Below are 17,032 nucleotides of genomic sequence, written 5' to 3'. Positions count from 1 at the left end.
CAATAGAAGCAATGTCTACTATTCAGGATATGGATAAAATTCTATGAAATTTGGAAAAGACTCCCCCTAATGCTAGCACAAGGAATAACCTTTGAGATTAGAGCAAGCAGACACAGCTACAAAATGAAGATTATGGATGGAGGATTTTACCAGAAGCAAGAGCAAAGGGAGAAAAACAAATATAGTTAAAATCTTTAAACTGACCAGTTAAAGATCTGGCACAGTTTAAAAAGGTATATAAGTACATGAGAAAAGTAAGTATAAAGGGAAATGGACAGTGAAGATTCACAAGGATCACTCTGGATGATTTCTTGGGGAAAATAGATCTATGGGGGAAAGGTGAATCAAACAGCAGCTGCTTCTCATGATAGATATCAAGAATTGCAATCTGTTTACGAGTAGAGTGGCTGAGAGTCTCCTTTGATTTCTGTTGACCCTTATCTAACTTATCTGACTTTCACCAGGTGCTGACCATTAGTTGAGAAGATTCCTCTTCATAGGCTTTCAATCAATTTGAATCTTGTCATGTGGACCCGATTTTTCCGCACCAGACATACAGCTTTTTAGGGACAAAAAGCATAAGGAACTTCATTTCTTAATCACTTTTGGGGATATTTTCCTTCATTATATTGGATAGATTATACTCACACTGGAAAAATTTATACTGTATTTGCAGGCTACTTGCCTTCTCCTTGAAGAAAGAATTTGTTGAATATTATTTTAAAAGTTCTAGATTTTTTTTTTAACAGCAAAAGGATGCTTAGAATATGAATTTTGAAAAGTTAATAGAGGATTAAGGATCCAGATAGACTTTGAAGTATATTTTTTTATTAATTAGAAGAATTCTTCTCATGGGAAAATGGTGATTGGGGATTTTTTAAAAGAGGAAACATGACAGTGGTACCTTGAATGTTTGACACTTGTGGGAGCTACAAGATAATATTTTTTTCTTGTTAATTAGCAATGGAGTAAAATGTTTTGATGGGTATTTTGGAATATTGAATAATTATAAAGTCTGGACTGTACTTGTGCCTGAGAAAATCTTTGAAAATATCCATTGTATGACAAAAAAGCAAGTGGCATACAAGACTATAAATATAAAATAAGCACCCTGCCAACAACTTGTATCAAAAATTATGGGCAAGTTAAAATGTGCCAGCACTATATAAATTTTAGGATTTAAAAATTTAAATAAAAATAATGAAAATAATATTGCTCTGGCACTAGGCCTTTCAGCAATAATTTCTTGGATGAAACTTGAATGTATCTTCCAACTACCAAGATGTGCATTTTCAAGATGTGCATTTTACTTTTGTGAAGGTTTGGCTTTAGTAGCTCTTTAGAGGCTGGAACATTAGATGGGATTATTAGTGCAGAACTCATGAGGAAAACCAAATTGAAGCATGACACAATCTGGAAAGCAGTCTCATCTACATCCCAATGAATTTCATCCACAAATTAGAATTTGGCAGCAATCCTTAGATTTAATTAATTTTGTGTTTGTTTATATTAGTTCTGATTTTAACAGTATTAGAAGGTGCCTGTTCATCCAACAAAAATTTATCCCAGGAGTAAATTAAGAATATGCAGCTAGTTTATTGCAGCAATGACAAAGAGATCTTATTAGCACATACTTGTAATGAGAAATATAAGCTGTTTTGCATTTTTATGATAGAAGGCTTATAAAGATTTGGAAATGTTTATTTTTGTCATTTATGAAATTTGCAGAGTGAAATAGAGATTGACAAATAAATATGGCAAATAAATTTATGATGTCAATATCCTTAGTGAATACAAATATAGTTTAAATCTACTTGGATATAAAATGTTTCCTAAGAGAAGTAGGAAGAAACATTGTATTATGTTAGCTAGTTTAGAAGGAAACTATATTGGTGTCATGTTCTTCATGTGAAGGACATTTGTATAGGCTAAGGCAATATTTTTTTTACTTTTTTTATTTTGTCACAACAGTATATACAATCATCAACATAAACAATAATCCACCATGAGAGAAAAAGTATATATAAGTAAAACTATAAGTAAAAGTATGCATATAATACTATAATGAAGAAAACAGGAACGGTAGCACTTTTGTGCTCTTATGCACGCCCCTTATAGTCCTTTTAGGAATGGGGTGAGGTCAATAGTAGACAGTTTTTGGGTTGAAGATTTTGGGGTTTTGAGTAGAGACTATAGAGTCAGGTAGTGAGTTCCAAGCATTAGCAACTCTGTTACAAAAGTCATATTTTCTGCAATCAAGTTTGAAGCAGTTGACATTAAGTTTAAATCTATTATTTGCTCTTGTATTGTTGCGATTGAAGCTGAAGTATTTCATGAAGAATTTCATGAAGAATTTCTCAAGTTTGGCAATTTTGTGATGAATGAACTTCACTTCCCAGAATTAGAAAGTTGCATGAACTTCAACTCCTAGAATTTATAGGTAGTACTGTTACTACTATGTTAATCCATTTTCCCAATACAGTATTACTCAAAAGCCTGCATTTTTATGTTTCATATAAATTGCAAATTGTTCAAATTCTAAGGTAAGCTCACTTTCTGTGTCAGAAAATACAAGCAGGGTATTTGCTTAGATCAGCTGAAAGTAAATGTTTTTATTTACTGCATCTTAATTCAGTCCTATTGATTTATATAAATGTGATGAAGTTTGGATCTAAAGCAAGGTAAACCTTTAGTTTTAAGTAAATATAAAGTAAATGTGATGGGGTTTTTTCATTTCATTCCATATTTTTCCTGTTAAGGTAGCACATTTCTTCACATCAATGCCACTGCAATATCTTGGCTCTACTATATATGGACAGTGTTCAGCAATTATTCTATTTCAGATGGTGTTTTTCCATACAGCTTCAGATCATCCATGTAAAGGTGGTGGGATAACCTCTTATTTTCTTCCTTAAAACAACCTTGTAAGTAGGTTGGGCTGAGGGAGAATAACTAAAGTCATCCAACCAGCTTTCATGCTGAAAACAGGCCTAGAATTAATGGTTTCCTTGTTTCTAGACAGCACCTTCACCACTACACTAAAACTGGCTCTTATACACTGCTTCCCAGGAATACTATTAAAATATATTTTTAAATATTTTCCTACATATAAAACCTATTCAGAATATTAAACATATAAACTTTATGAATTAAAATTTATCAGAAGAGGGCAGCCTTTACTCATGTATTATAAATAAAACAACGTAGAAATGCATCATCTCCCCCCCCATTTAGATTTAATATGTTGTGAACCATTATGGAGTATAAACATGAAAATCAAATTTGCCTGATTGTATCTTAATTCCCTATTTTCTTAAAACAATTTATTATAATAATTCTACAAGGTGTGAATGTGTCTTTGTTGATACAGTACTAAAATATTTTCAGATTTGATACAAATTTAGCACCCTGGTTTCTTTCTTGAAAATTCTGTTCATTAATATTTCTGGGAAATTCTAAAGGGGAGTTGGATATTCATATAGCAAAATATATGAAAGCATTTTAAAACCCTAGCAAGCCATTATTATTATTATCAACATTTGTTTATGTATTACAGTACTCTTTATTTAATATAATAGTGAAATTTTCCCCAATACATTGATTTTCATTAACATTTTAAATTACACATTAAAATTAATATTTGGGATTATAAGAAACCAACTTATTAATATTGGGCAGTTGAAACAGTTTAAATTCTGTTCATCTTGTCATTTACAAGTAGGATTAAAGACTGCTTAGCATGGCATCAGACAAAGTCTATTTAAATTCTAATATTAAGAACTAGTTTGGTTGGAGGAGTCACACTGGGACTTTACCACTAAAAGAAATTTCTCCAATGAAAATGGTTCCATATGTGTATCAATCATTAATTTAACTACTATGTGCTTAACAACAATCTAATATGGTACCAATGGTCATAATGAATGCTGCTAATAAAAAAAATTAAATTTCAATCTCAGGTGGCTGATTAGATTCCAAGCTGTTGTGCATTTATTGTAATTACATATTCCCTTAGTACACTGAGTTTGTTCATCGTTATTGATTTTATAAACCCTAGATAATACCAACACACAAAAGGGAAAAATTGATATAACCCCAAGATTTGCAAATTATTATAAGGGCAAAAATTATAAGATATATTAAAAAGCAAAGTAGGCAGGTAAACAAGAACATCACAATGAAAGCTGAACATGATAAGTACCAGTAGCTACAAAACAGTAAGCTTCTTAACTATAGTCAACCAGATTATAAGTAATGTTCTGGTTTTGAGATGTCTTTGCTGCCACTCAATGGCCATCTCAATTTTTACAGTATAGATCTGATATCTTTAGACTGTGGCTGCACTATGTTTCGGTGGCCTGTTTAAAGGAAGGAGGGTGATATGATATTACTGCAATGGCAGGCTTTACATTTCCAGACCTCTGTTTGTTTTTGTCTGTGTGCCTTTGGGTATGAAGATTTTTAGGGATAAAATTGTTGCCTTAAGATTGCAGAAATTGTGACTTTTCTCTCAACTCCTTCTGCAAGCTTTTACCCAGTTCCTGCAATACACAAGATCCATTTCAGCTCTGCCTTCTTTAGGGGCTACTAGTGGGATGGTTTCATCCATGGGCTGCAGAATATCAACTTGTGCAAAATCATGGTTTTAAAGCTGCGAGTCACAGTTAAGATCCCACATTATTCTAAAATAAGAGTAAACCCCAGAGTATCAAAGATTATAGCCTCTCAAATGCCCATATGGCTTCTAATAATTGCTGTTGTCACTGGATTTGCAAGCCTAACATAGATATTTTACTCAGCATACCTAGTGAGATATTCAAAGACAAGAGAAGGAAGGATATGAATTCAGAGTATCCCACTTAATTGAATCACTTCATAACCATGAAAACAGAAACATATAGATGCTGAAGCACAGACAGCTTCAGCTGATGAATGATCAGAATAGAGATAAGAAAAATATTGTGATAATAAGGGATGGAGATAAGGAAGATGGTACCATACTTAGAATGGGTATTTGTTACATTCAATCTCTGGCACTAAATACTATATGCTTTCATTACATTTTGTGCTAGCATAAAAATATGGAATAATTTGACCCTAACCTACAGGCGTAATTCAGAGATCAGACATTTGTAAAATATTAATTTTAAAAAACCAACATTTATTTTGCTTTTTTTGAAAATTACAATATTCTGGAAATGCCATATGTATAAATAGGAAACATAACAATGATAACAAGAGAAGGCAAAAGATTAGTTTATCTAAAATGTGGCAGTTGGAATGGAGCCTGCTACTTTACCAAATATCAGGTGCAAATTTTTGAATAAGTGCCCTGTATCTGAATATAATAATAATATATTGTGAATAATCAGATATAGTCTATCTTGAAAAAAGAAAAAAACAGCTTTGTGATAGAAATTACTATTATAATTGTCTGAAATGAGGATATGATGGTATTAAAGTGCATTATTCCACCAATAGTTCTGGCTACCAGAACTCACAGAAAGATTAAGTTGACATCAAATACAAATCAGAAACCAATGAAGGGGAAATCATAATCACTTCGAAGTCCATGCTATTATACAAGTAGAACTTAGAAAATTCAATTTATTCCAATAGATAAATTAATGAAATAAAGTTATATCAGTAGCTGTTCTCATTATCTACTAAGTCATAAACATTACATACTTCAGTTCCACAAAGATTTATTTTAAATAAGATGTTAGTTATTGCAAAAAGGGACATCAGGCTGAAAACAAAAAGCTCAGAGTATCTCTCTAAATGAAGCACATATTTTTGCCTACAGTTCTAATATGTTTCACTTCAACTTTTCTTAAATATAATTCTGAAGAATATGGACCCACTAATCAGGTCTTTTACATATGGCATCTCATTAATGTTCATTTTCTGACTTGCAAGTCTGGTTCATCACATTCTGTACTTAAATGCTGTAATTCGTGGATTTCTTACAGCAAGAACCTATCCTATGTAGGCATTTAAACAAATATTCATAGTGTACACTGGTGTGCATTGTTTAGATGAAAAAATTCCTATTACTTGTGCTGTGAATTATACTGTAATACACCAACAAAGACAAACACCTCAGGGATACTTAAATCATTCATGATAGGAAAATAGATGGAAATGAATAGATTGATAAATTGTTGCATGATTTTTCATAAATAAAACATTTCTAATTTGAGCAATAACCCTTTTCTCCTTCTTAATTTAGGCTGTCAATTTTTGTGATTTATATGCAGATTTGTACTTGCACATACAGATTACAATATTATTTCACAGATTTTACAGATTTTACAACCTTAAGATGTTTTCTATATTGCATGAAAAACTCATGATGAATATATATCGATATCAATAGATATATAAATATAGATATACAGTAGATATAGATTGATATATACATGAGTGTATGTAAGTTATTTAATATATTATATTACACACACACACACACATTCCTCCTATTTTTCCCACAACAACCACCTTGTGAGATGAGTTGGGCTGAGAGTGAGAGCCTGGCTCAAAGTCACAGCCAATTTTTCATGCCTAAAGTAGGATTAGAACTCACAATCTCCTGAGTTCTAATCTGGTGCCTTAACCATTAGATGAAACTGGGTGTGGTTTGTTATTGGCCTATTTTTGTTTTTATTATAATTGAGCTTCTGAATCTTATCAGCATGATTCCAGATTGATAGGGCTAGAAAATTTCAATCTCATACTGCCTTAAGAGTGCAATCTGTCTTGAAGATGACAAAGGCTTGTCATTTTTGATAACTGGTGCAATCCATGCAAGTGATTATATACTTTACCTACTTTCACATTAGAAATGTGAACTGAAAATGATAGGATGTTGTGATCAATCATCTGATATGATCATCTGATCTGCATGTGATTTGGGAGTACCATTGATCTCTGAAGATGGTGGACTGTTTAAGCTAGTTCACCTCAGACATCATATGGAATTGTTGGTTATGTGCAGGCAATCAAGGATTTCCCCAACAATATTCTGGGCAATAATTTAATCTATTTAAATGATTCCATCATTGTCTTCAAAATAATCTTAAGGATATTGGTTCAGTACTAATGGAGAACTCTAGTAACGGGTGAAATCCAGCAGGTTCTGAAGGTTCTGGAGAACCAGTAGCAGAATTTTTGAGTAGTTCGGAGAACCAGCAAATACCACCTCTGGCTGGCCCCAGAGTGGGGCGAGAATGGGGATTTTTCAGTACCCTTCCCCTGCCATGCCCACCAAGCCATGCCCACAGAACCAGCAGTAAAAAAAATTGGATTTCACCACTGTCTAGTGGCTATACAAAAACCTAAGTTTTACAATTATACATGCACTTAATGGTTAATATTATTATTTAATTTTTTACACCCAATAACAGCATAAATAAAAATAGATTTATTGTTTCTATAGATCACATGATTTAATTAATATGAAAATATCTAATACAAGTAGATCTTAGATGACAACTACTCATTGAACAAGCATTCAAAATAACAATGATGGTTGAAGTTTCAGGAGCTGCAGCAAGCCTTGGTCACATAATTGCAATATAAATTGCAATTCTGTTAGCTTGTCACAAGCAAGTCGATGGAGAAGCTGGCAGGATGCGTGAAGCTACTCCCCCTTCCACCTTGCTATGGCTCATTTTTTTCCTTTCCCATGGCACTCTCCCCCCCCCCCACATGCTTCATTATGCCTGCCTGCAGTGCCCACTTGGCCCTACAACACCCATGTATCCACTGGCCTCCTTGCCTGGGACTCCACCTCTTTCCATTTGATGGCCCACAGAGTTCTGAGATTATAATGGTTAACTGGGTCTGCCAGGATTGCTGTTGCTTAGCAACGTGGTCATGTGATGTCATGCTTTATGACTGTGTCACAGTGATGGAAATTCCAATCCCAATTGCTGTTGTAACTGGAGAACTATTTGTAAGCATTAAGTAAGCCATGGCAATTATATAGGAAATTATTAAGTCCGGAGACAGCTTCCCCAATAATGGTCCAGTCAGGAATGGCTTTAACTAACTTTATTTGAACACAACATTAACAGCAAGGAAAACTCTGACAGAACAACCAGAGCTTTGACAGCTCTTATATAGTAGCTGTCAAAACGGCTGCACCAATGACGGGGCTCAAAAACTCCTGCCTAACTTGAGACGCGTCTTATCCAATCAGGAACTGCCTGGCTGTTGCCAGGCTAGAGACGCGTCATAAGTCTGAGGACTTTACACCCTTCCCTCCTGGACCGCGCATGCGTAATCAGCCAAGTACGCAGGCGGCCATCGGCTCCGCCCAGATCTTCTCAGCTCAGGGGTGGCAGCCTCTGAAGGAGGAGTGGCTGCGGCTGCTGCCGCTTCTGCAGGAACTAACAACTCCACCCCCAAAGGAGGCCTGGCCGACGCGGGAATTCCCAAACTTCCAGGTAAGTTTCCCGATGAGATCGATCCGCGTTTTGAGGGTTGGAGTCCCTCCCCGACCTGTAGGTCCGGAAGGCTGGGTCTCAGAGGCGGCCTGGCAGGGTTGTGGTCTCTTTCCAGGACGCCCAGCACCCATTTAGGCGATGACCCAAAATTCCGGGCAAACACAGCATCCCCTTTACTGAACCCCCTAGTTGCGAGCGAGTTGTCCGGCCCCCGCTCCGTGTCATAGTGGGGGTGCAACCTATCCAGGGTTGTCCTTAATCGCCTCCCCATTAATAGTTCGGCCGGGCTAAGGTTGGTGGCTGGGCACGGTGTCGAATGTTGGGCTAGCAGGTACTGGCAGATCCGGTCATGCCAATTCGAGGGCCCGATCCGACTCAACGCTTCCTTGGCAGATCTAACGGCCCATTCCGCCCGGCCATTCGCCGCCGGGTGGAACGGCGCCGTTGGCGCGTGGCGAATGCCATGCTTAGCCAAGAACGTCTGAAAGGGTGCCGATACGAATTGAGGCCCATTATCAGTAACCACTAGGTCCGGCAGCCCGTGGGTCACGAACAACTGTTCCAGTACCCTAATAGTCGCTTCCGCGGTGGTAGAGGACATGTGGGCCAACTCCACCCACTTGGAGTAAGCGTCCACTACCACCAAAAATGACTGCCCTAGAAATGGTCCCGCATAATCCAAGTGGATTCGGGACCAAGGTGAGCGGGGGATTTCCCATTCCCTGATGGGCACAGCCAGGGGCGCTGGCCGCGATTGCTGGCAGCGTGAACACCTATTTACACAACTCTCAATGTCCCGGTCAATCTTCGGCCACCACACATAACTCCGGGCCAAAGACTTCATCCTTACGATGCCCGGGTGGGCCTCGTGGAGCGTGCTAAGAACGGTCCCCCTTAGCTCTTGCGGGATCACCACCCTATTTCCCCACAATAGACACCCCTTTAACGCTGACAGCTCATGCTGTCTGCGTCGGTAAGGAAGGAACTCCTCTGGCACTGGGTCCTTTGGCCATCCCCTACGTACCCAGTCCAGAACCTGGGACAGGGTCCGGTCTGGAACAGAGTGGCGATGTCCAACGAGGATATCGGGGACTGCCATTCATCCACTAGAAGAACTGTTGCGGCAGGGGCAGGATCCACCACAGAGGTTGGTAGGGGGCAACGACTCAGGGCATCAGCATGCCCAATCTCTTTACCTGGCCGATAGATTAATTTGTAGTTATAGGCGGCCAGAAACTCCACCCAGCGTGTCATCCTGGGAGAAAGGATTTGAGGGGACTGTCTGTCCCCAGCCAGTAACCCAAGGAGCGGCTTATGGTCCGTAATCAAATAGAAAAAACGGCCGTAAATGTAGTGGTGGAATCTCTTGATTCCTGCCACAACCGCAAGAGCCTCCTTATCCAATTGGCTATAATTCCGCTCGGGCACCGAGAGCGTCCTGGAATAATAGCCAATTGGCGCCTCAGCCCCCCCCAAGCAGTACATGGCTCAGAACCGCACCGATGCCAAAGGGGGAAGCATCACACATCAGTGTAACGGGCAGGCGCGGGTCATACTGGACAAGGACTGCCTGGGAGATTAGGAGGCTCTTGACAGCCTTGAAGGACGCGGCTTCCTCCTTTCCCCAATGCCACGGCGCGTTAGCCGCAAGCAACCTGTGGAGGGGTTCCGCAAGGGAAGCTTTATGCGGTAGGAATACCGCATAGAAATTCAGGAGACCTAAAAAAGCCTGAAGCTCCATTTTACTCATGGGAACCGGAGCCCTGCGAATAGCTTCTACTTTTGACAGGGTAGGGTGGATTCCCCGGGAGTCCAAAAGGAAACCCAGGAACTCCACCTGTGGAACCCCGATTTGACATTTCTGCGTCTTAAGTTTTAACCCAGCAGATCTAAATCGAGATAAGACGGCCCTCAGCTTCGTGGTCAGGTCCTCTGGACCGACCGCAGAGATGAGGACGTCGTCAAAATAAGGAACGACGCCCTCCAATCCTTGAAGCAACCGCTCCATCAAACACTGAAACAGCCCAGGGGCCACACTGACACCGAACTGGAGGCGGTTACACTTAAACGCCCCTCTATGCGTCACGATAGTCTGTGCCAACGCCGTGGCATCGTCTACCGGTAACTGCTGGTAGGCTTGTGCCATATCGAGCTTGGCGAAAATGGAGCCCCGTCCCAAGGAGTGGAGCAGATGCTGCACAACTGGGACAGGGTAGGGGTTTGCCTGCAATGCCTTATTAATCGTAGCCTTGTAATCGGCACAAATTCTAATTGAGCCGTCTTGTTTAAGGGAGAGGACAATAGGAGTCTCCCAGGGGGAGTGATCCACAGGTTCAATGACCCCCTGAGAGATGAGTTTATCTAACTCCGCGTCCACCCTATGCCTCAATGCGAAAGGCACCCTCCTAGACTTTAACCGTATTGGCGTTATTTTAGGGTCCAAGTTAAATGACACCGGGGTACCCGTGTACCTGCCCAGATGCTCACTGAAAACATCAGCGAATTCATGGGTGATGCTATCCCAATAGTTAGGAGCGGTAAAGTGGACACCTTGGATATTTAGCCCTAGGGCCTCAAACCAATCCAACCCCAAAAGAGTCGGAAGGTGCCCCTGTACTACAATGAGAGGCAAATACCCGGAGAACTTCCCATGGCGGACAAGGAACTGTCTGTATCCCACAACAGGAATAGCACCCCCTTGATAATCAGTCAGGGTAATAGGGCATGGCCACAGACAGTTTTTTGGAAAACCCGGCAAAAGTCGTTTGATAGTGGACCAGGAGATTAATGACTTGGAGGAACCAGTGTCCACCTCCATTCGGCAGGGAGAGCCTTCCAGATTAACCGTGAGATAAATCTTATGACCATGAGGGGTGGCCCTGGCATGGTCAACGGCAAAACAGTCGTCCCGAGGGCCGGAGGACTTCCCCGTCGTCTTCTTCCGGGTAGCCGGGTCCCTTGGGGGGTTGGAAACAGGCAACATAGCTCGGCAGACTCGGGCGAGATGGCCCTTTTTCCCACAACAGCGGCATGTTGCGGTCTTAAAACGGCAATCTGATCTGCCATGGTCCCCCCCGCACCCCATATAGCCAGCGATGGACAATCTGGCTGCAGGGCGGTCCCTCTTGGCAGTGGCCTTGAGGTGGCGAACACCGCCGTCATCGTCGGAGGAATCCGATGGTTCAGAGGCAGCATGATGAATGGCGAGACTTTTCTCGACAGGAGCGGGAGTAGGTTTGAATGTATGGATCTCCGCCGCCGATTTCGCCGCCATTTCAGTCGCGCGGGCTTCATCGAGCGCTGTGGCTAAAGTCAAGTCTGTACGCACCAGCAATCACCTCTGTAAACGAAGGTCGGCAACTCCGCTTACCAGTTGTTCCAGGAGGGCCTCATCAAGATCATGGAATTCGCAATCTAAGGCGGCCGTCCTCAAGGAAGCAACATATCCGTTGATAGATTCCCCGGGCAGCTGAGTCCGCCGTCTAAACGCGTGCCACCGGGCGATACGGGAGGGAGTGGGGGAGTAATGGTTCTTTAGCTTCCTTAACAAAATTTCCCAAGGCACCTCGAATACAGGAAGGGGAGCGGCCAGAGCCCTGGCCGTCCCAAACATGTCCCGACCACAAAGGCTGAGGAAATAACCGCGCTTCCGTTCGGCAGACAAATCAGTGTAATCATTGGCCCGAAGGAAGCACTCGAATCTGTCAAGGAAAGATTCCCAAGTCTCAGCTGAAGGCTCGAAAGGAACGAAGGACGGTTGATTCGCCATCAGTTAAAAAAAATCAGCGGTGCGCAGGGTCAACTACACCTTCGTCGCCAGTATTAAGTCCGGAGACAGCTTCCCCAATAATGGTCCAGTCAGGAACGGCTTTAACTAACTTTATTTGAACACAACGTTAACAGCAAGGAAAACTCTGACAGAACAACCAGAGCCGCTTTGACAGCTCTTATATAGTAGCTGTCAAAACGGCTGCACCAATGACGGGGCTCAAAAACTCCCGCCTAACTTGAGATGCGTCTTATCCAATCAGGAACTGCCTGGCTGTTGCCAGGCTAGAGACGCGTCGTAAGTCTGAGGACTTTACAGAAATTGTTAAAATTAGAGAGGAAAAGACAAACATCTACATTCAGAAAGTTTCATGAATTCTGATCTATGTAGGTTCAAACTTTAAGATAAAGTAGAAAGAAATAAGGCATTGATGATATTAAAAAAAATCATTGTGAAAGTAAGACTTTCAGTTGAAATCAGTAAACTGTCTTAACACATTAAAATAAACCATAGTTTAACTATAGTTTGTTAAATAAACTATAATTGGTTTAGCACAACCTATTAAGCCATAATTCATGCCTATAAAAGCTCCGTGTCAATCCAAAGCTGAAACCGACTTGTTAGTCAATAGCATTTTAAAAAGCCAAAACAATTTGACCACTTTAAATCATACTATGGTGTTTCCATCAATATTCTAAACAGTGCTCTTCTTGCCATATATGCAAACATGTACACTAATTACCAAATGATCAGATTGGTCAACATTATACATTAGTGACATAATCAAGAAGATTTGTGGTCTTATTTACTTTTGGATTTTCCAGAGCAACATATTGACTGGGGAAAAAAAACCACATCAATTTATTCTTTTAAATGAATTGCATTCTGCTTATAACTCATGATATTTCACAGCAGTTCTAGCTATGAGTCAGCATAGTTCTCAGCACTATTATATATATTTTACAAATCATCTCTGAAATTGCCTCGTTCAGCGCAGAAATGTCATTCTCGATTATAACAGTTTCCTAATCTCAGTGGCAGGAATAGTGGTAGAAAGTTGGGAAGGGTGATTATGGCGCTTCAATAACTATTGATACAATAACCAATACTGGACAAAAGATCATAGAAAGTCGTAAATAATGAGGTTATTACTGGCATTATCTGTCATGGATATTGCTATGGTGACGTATTTGTGAGTCTCTGCTATCTTCATCTTGCCACAGAACCAGAGAAGCCTTTTTTTGTAGCTACAACTGGGTATTGCTAATACACTGCATCTGTTCTTTTTCTTTGTGCTTAAAGTTAACATCTTTACTGGTATGATTTCATCCAGTCACATGAGTCTATCCTCATAAAACATGATTAATTTTAAAATATAATAATACCACCACCACAACTATCTATCTATCTATCTATCTATCTATCTATCTATCTATCTATCTATCTATCTATCTATCTATCACATTTATGCACCCTCCATCTTTGTCAAAGATGAAGGTGGGCAGTAAAACATCAAAATATAAAAAGATATGTAACATTAAAATGTTAGAATTAAATTTTGGATTACAATTTTTAAAGGGGGTAAAATAATTAAACTGTTTAAAAATTAATTAAGGCATGGGAGGGCTCACAGGACACCAACCAGCCCCATGACTCCAAGCTCCTTTGGGCTCCCCCTTAAAGCCTACAGAACCAGATTTTAACTCCTTTTGGGAAGGCCAGGAGAGTGTGGGTTTGCCTCACTTTGAGGGGGGGGGAGGAGAATATTCCACAGGATGTGGGGCAATGGCAAAGCAGTGTTTCTTCCTAGACCCTGCTAGTTGAAGTTCTTTATCTGATGCATAGAACCACAGCATGCCCTCTTCAAGCAGTATCACTCAGCCCACATAACACACAAAACAGCAAGAACCCGATTTTACTCTGTAGTCCTCACCTGCCCTCTAGCCTGTTTGTGAGTTGTCTGGAAAGTGTAGTTTCCTGGTGGCTTTTCCATTGGATTTGCTTGTGGGAAGCCAACAGGAAGTTGCAAGTTGTGGTTGAACCAATATGTTCAATTATATCAACAGCAATAGGGACTATCAAGATTGCCATCACTAAGCAATGTGGTCATGTGATATCATGCTTTATGACCTCATCGTTTAGCAATGAAATTGCAGTCTTCATTACCATTCTTAAGCAAGAAGTACTGAATAAACAAAGGGAAAGGGGTAGTCAGAGGAAGATAGTCAAAAGATTAAGCTGTCTAATCTGAATGACATATTGGAATTAAACAACCTTCTGGTTGGGTTAACTCTGTTAAGGAAGCAGGACTCCCAAGTGATCTGTACAAACATTTTGAACTAATGTACATAAATAGACAGTTTATAAGATATAATGCAATAATATGTAGCATATTAAAAGTCTGGATGAATATAGAATTAGGTTTATGCCTCTCACTTCACTATTAAACATTTATTTTTAAGAAGAGGAAAGCCGAAAGAAATTAGTTCAGTGGAGAAATAGCAAATCTTATAGCCAGCAAAATTTAATTATTAAAATGAAAATGAAATCTATCTGTTTTGAATGGCCAGAATCTCTCAACTGCTTTAAAGATCCTCAAAAACCAGCACGGGAGACTTGACTGAATTTGACAAGCTTGTACCATAAAATTCAGAGTATTTGCTGAGCCTTATTTAGAATAGAATAGAATAGAATAGAATAGAATAGAATAGAATAGAATAGAATAGAATAGAATAGAATAGAATTTTATTGGCCAAGTGTGATTGGACACACAAGGAATTTGTCTTGGTGCATATGCTCTCAGTGTACATAAAAGAAAAGATACGTTCATCAAGGTACAACATTTACAACACAATTGATGGTCAATATATCAATATAAATCATAAGGATTGCCAGCAACAAGTTATAGTCATACAGTTATAAGTAGAAAGAGATTGGTGATGGGAACTATGAGACGATTAATAGTAGTGCAGATTCAGTAAATAGTTTGACAGTGTTGATGGAATTATTTGTTTAGCAGAGTGATGGCCTTCAAGAAAAAACTGTTCTTGTGTCTAGTTGTTCTGATGTGCAGTGCTCTATAGCGTCGTTTTGAAGGTAGGTTTTGAGGGTAGGTTTTGAGCGTAGGTTTTGAGGGTAGGTAGTATGAACTGTTGGTGAAATATAAATCCGAAAGCAAATGTTAAAAATTAAATAAATCAGAATTTGGATAGAATACCGTATATACTCGAATATAAGCCGATCCGAGTATAAGCCGAGGTCCCCAATTTTACCCCAAAAACTGGGGTAAACTGGGGACTCGAGTATAAGCCGAGGGTGGGAAATGAGGCACCTACCGGTTGGGGAAAGCCTCCCTCCCTCAGCTGAGAAGGCTGGCGGCTCCCCCGCCCCGCCCTCTCACTGCACCGGCAGGGCTTCCGTCTGGTAAAATGTGAAAAAAAGAAAAAAAAAAAACTCGAGTATAAGCCGTATATACTCGAGTATAAGCCGAGGGGCTTAAAAAAAAAAAAAACTCAAGTATAAGCCGTATAGACCCGAGTATAAGCTGAGGGGACGTTTTTCAGCACAAAAAACGTGCTGAAAAACTCGGCTTATACTCGAGTATATACGGTAATTGATATGCCATAATGGATTGCAACAAGGAATTGCAGTAGAAGAATAACCTTAAATTCACTTTGAATATTATATTAGAGAATACTATATTAGAGAAAACTGGAATAAATTGGTTTGCTATTGGAATATTACTCCAGTAATGATTGCTAAAATGGATAGGTTGTTCTCTAAAAATTATTGGAAATGTAATGACCAGTTGGATTATGTTTCCAATTTGAGGCCATTGTTGCAAAGTTCAACAACTTTGGAAAATAATGTATAATCAAATGAAACAAAATTAAATATCTTGTTTTGTTGTAAGATGAGTCTTACTAAACAATTCATGCTTGTCCAGTTGGTCTGGACAGGAAAATGGATGAACAAATGGGCTGAACTTTAGTGGTTCTCTGGAAATATGAAAAGCTGGGCAGGAGAACATTTCATAGCATTCCAGTATTTTTCTATACATTAATAATACATTAACAATATGCTGCAATTGATTTTCAAGGATGTGTGTCAAATGTGTTGGTTATTTGTGACATGAGTGACTTTGCCTGAAAAATACTATTTCTAATACTTGTGAGGATGCGCAATTGCTGTAAGCAGAACACTATTTATAAAAAAATAATATTTATTTATTTATTTATTTATTTATTTATTTATTTATTTATTTATTTATTTATTTATTTATCTTGAATGCCACTGACTTAACAAATCTGAGCATTTTGAATGCATAGGATTCTTTTTTTACACAGCAACAAGATTAATTCACTCACCAAAATTTTCTATGAAAACTGTTCACATTTCTGGTGAATAAAATATGACTGGAATAATCAAATAGCAGGCTTGGAATAGTAAACCATAAAGGAATGGTTTGAGCATGCATATTTTAATGGTATTTTCCTTAGGCTTTTCAAATAGATTTAGGCAATTACAACCATCATTGTGAAATAATATTATAAACCTCAGGAATTGCATTGTATCCATAAATTAAGAAAGACTGTTAACATAATGAATTAATCACAAGTGCTGTCCAAGCAGTTTTCTATATGTTTAACTGCTAAAAAGCAGCACCCTGCCATTGAGAGTTGACAAATATATAAATTATCTGGTGGAATTCAAGCCAGGGAGAATGCTATTTGTGCTATCTTTTTTCAAGTAATCGTTGGCACTTGGAGTGCTCTTAATCAAAATTTATTCCCTTGCTGGTCTTCTAATTGTG

The sequence above is a fragment of the Ahaetulla prasina genome, chromosome 5 (genome assembly GCF_028640845.1).
Source record: "Ahaetulla prasina isolate Xishuangbanna chromosome 5, ASM2864084v1, whole genome shotgun sequence".
Lineage (NCBI taxonomy): Eukaryota > Metazoa > Chordata > Lepidosauria > Squamata > Colubridae > Ahaetulla > Ahaetulla prasina.
This window is presented reverse-complemented; position numbering follows the sequence as displayed.